Source organism: Cupressus sempervirens, chromosome 11 (assembly GCF_028749045.1).
Source record: "Cupressus sempervirens isolate cs-2001-9-10 chromosome 11, ASM2874904v1, whole genome shotgun sequence".
NCBI classification, from domain to species: domain Eukaryota; kingdom Viridiplantae; phylum Streptophyta; class Pinopsida; order Cupressales; family Cupressaceae; genus Cupressus; species Cupressus sempervirens.
This window is the reverse complement of record NC_143128.1, coordinates 600,173,266-600,176,913: the sequence shown is the minus strand read 5'-3', so window position 1 is coordinate 600,176,913 and position 3,648 is coordinate 600,173,266. Positions and strand designations below refer to the sequence as shown.

General features: G+C 32.0%; 1 pseudogene; it reads right to left on the bottom strand.

Annotated features, from left to right (window-relative positions):
• Positions 1-537: 537 nt before the first annotated feature.
• Positions 538-3,345, bottom strand: LOC149531104 (cullin-1-like; annotated as a pseudogene).
• Between the last annotated feature and the right edge of the window lie 303 nt (positions 3,346-3,648).

Below are 3,648 nucleotides of genomic sequence, written 5' to 3'. Positions count from 1 at the left end.
GAATCGAGATCAATTAGTTTAAACCTGATCTCAACTCAAAGGTAATAGTTAGGGCGAGCCCATGAAGTTGGATGAGTATCGATAAGAGTCAAGTAAAAAAAATATCACTTTAGGTCTAAACAAGTTGAGTTTTTTGACACTTAGTCAAGTTTCCACATCTGCTATAGATGGAGCCAGAGAGGAGCTTGATTAATGCCCTCCTCTTGAGGCACTAAACCCAAATTCATCACAATTTCCTCAATCTTGATACAACAACCAGACACTTGCAAATTTTGAACAACGTTATGTGTTTGAGCATCGTCATTGTTAATATTCACTTAGCAAAACATGTCCCTCTATTCACAAATTCATTTTCTGTAAAGAGTGAACAAAGAAAGGAATAGTGGGTGACTGATGAACAAACATAGTGATGCTCTTAAAAAATGTTGTATGGTAAATTTCAAAATGATATCTAGAATGTGACCAAGCCTCCTTCATGATGCTCCAGATTTTCCTATTCGAATATTGCTAGTTTTTTAAATGCAAGGTAAATACCATTCAATCAACTTTGATCATTATATTATGCATATTAAAAGTTCTGATCATTTGGAGGACAAGAAGTGGAGCTTCAACATCTATTTGTCTAGGACGAAGTACTTTTTTTGCTTCTATCAACAATTTAACACCTTATCAGAAGAACCACAAATGACATATCCAATACAATATTCCAAGTCTCCTCTAAGATTTTCCTGATTTCTTTAACACTAGGTGACTACCATTGGCATTGATCACCTTTTGTTACCATATTATCCATATTACAACGTTACTACTCTAAAATGATGTCTAATCAATACAAATTCAGAGCTAGTACTTTAAAATGAAGTTAAATCAGTCTAGGAGTAAATGCCAATACTTTAAAATGAAGTTAAATCAATCTAGGAGTAAATGCCAGTACTTTAAAATGAAGTTAAATCAGTCTAGGAGTTAGAGTAGCAACACCTTGGAAAAAGATTCATGAGAAAACATATTAGCATTGATCTTCAACTAACTCATAATTTAATGATTAGAATTGCATAACATCTATTTGTATCCACGTCCTCAATCACCTTTTTTTTCTCATCCACTGGTGGGAGTGGAATCTGCAATTAGGTAGAAACCAATTCCCATATGATCTCCACATGATTTAATTTTTGTTAAAAACAGACAGGAAAAATAGTATACAATTTTTTATATCAGAGTTCATACCTTGATTCTCCTCATCTTATTAGTGAATTTTGAATTGACTTCAAAGACATATGTTTGTGCCAAAGTTTTTGTATTTGGCTCTTTATTGAGAATTTTATGTTTTACACATGAAAGAGAATGTAGCAATCTGACAATATCTTCATCGGTCAAATTCAATTGAGTCTTCACTTCTGAGTAACTTAGCCTTTCAAATGCATTGAATAGCAAGAATGTTGATGCCTGCATATCATAACCACAGAGTAAGTTATACAAGGAAAAAGAAGTGTATTCTATATATATCAAGGAAACTGACACTAATAAATGTGATGTATTCACTTTGCATATTTATGGTTTCTATAACACATCAATTTTATATTTCCTTTAAACAGATAGCATAAGTAGAAAATGAATCAAATTATCAATGTATGGTCATTAACAATTAATGACATTAACCATTGCTTTAACTTATCCTACCCAACTAATTCTTAACTAGAAATTGGAAGAAGAAATTCCCAATAATGATCAGTAGAAAATGACCTAGAATGCCATTTTATATGAATCAAGGAATCTAACTATCAGCCAGTAATCAACCAAAAAGGAAATTACCTTGTAAGTAGTAACAACAAGCTCCATAGGCTTAGGGTAAAACTTCCATTAATATTACAAGTACCCAAAGATTATATCCATGTAAGCTTTCTATGCTTTGTCTTTGTCTGATAGAACTGCTTGAACACCTCTACGCATCTTACCTGCATTAAGTAGCAAAGGTCAAAATGTTAAACTACTTCAAAAATTGGCAAATTTAAAAGGTATACTCTATACAAAATGGGCATACCATTTTGGTTGGTAGGTTAAGATCAAATGATTTGTAACTTGGCCAAAACCCAGCTGTCAAAACTGTCATAGTCAAGTCTATGCCAGGATGTGCTTGAGAATTTTCATTAAGATAATCATCAAAATGCCCTTGGTTCTCCTTTGCTAATGTTAAATCTATGACCTACATACAAGCACAGAGATTTTTACACAATTTACAATTAGATTAACTTCATTGATAAGAATCAAAATGAGTTTTTTATTTATGTATGATGCAGCATACCATTCCCTCCATTTTAGAAGTAAACTAACCACCACACTGTTGCTTCAGCTTTGTCAATATGCTTCTTTCATGATCATCATTTGCACTTTTATCAAACAAAAGTCTCTGTGCAAGCTTCTTCCTACAATTTTGACAAATATTAATTATATATCACAAAAAATAACAAGACAAAGTCCTAAATTTTAAAATAGCATTATATTGATGAAGATTGTCATTCATGTCATGAATTCCAAATGTGTAAAGTTTCATAGCTGCACACAAAGATAGCCTGAAAAGACTCTCTGTGTATGGTTTGCATTAATAAATATTCACATATAAATAGATATTAATGCATACACAATAAGCTTAGATATCCCAAACTATCTATCAGAGTATGACATATGAATTTTGTGTCTTCCATCCATGAAGGACTATCAATAGAGACATGTTACTAAAAGAAAGAAAATAACACACTATTTTGCAAATATTGATTTTTTCAAAAGAGAATAGAAATACATGTTCTTATAAAAGAGGCACACTCATACAACCACAAGCCAACCCACATATTGGCCACACTATTTGACAAGAAACAATAATTAGCGAAACATTTACCAGTTCACTAACAAAAAATAGTAATATAGCCATTGGAAAGTTGATTAGTTTCTACACAATATAGTGTGTAATACTGATCAATAAAATGTTTGCATTTTGAAACTTTGCCTGATTAAACTTAAAGATTTTTTTAAAATTGTTATTTGGCCTACCAATTCTCTTATTTGTCAAATTGTGGACCTAAAATAAGCTAGCTTAGCTATGATACAATTACTATCATGTAATGAGCATAGAAGTGAAAACAAATTAGGGCCAATCCCCTATCATAATGCTTCTCTCTACCAATCCCCTTCTTCATGTGGAATTACAGCTTCTTGCCAGTCCATGCTTGAAATAAAAGAATTTCCATTCTGAATTCCCTCAATGTCTCTTCGCTCATCTACTCTATTCTCAACCTGGCTAATTACTTGCATGTCAATATGAGACTCATCCTGAGTTCTTTCTGTTCCTCTCATAAAATTGGATTCATCACTAGAACCATTAAATGGATGATTTTCGAAGACATTGGTATCATTTATGTCTTGACCCCTTGTGGTAATATTTAATCTAGTTCAAAAACCTTCCCTGATGATTAGGCATACATACTCATGAGATTTACTAAGACTTAAATTAGGATAAGATGCAAGCAAAGAGCGTGATATATGATTCTTTTTTTCTCTAAGCACATCAAATTTGGAATTTTTTTTTTTGGATAATTGGTTAAAATGACAAAAATGTCAGTACAGTCTAAAGCTAGCATGTCAATTTGTTTATGAAAA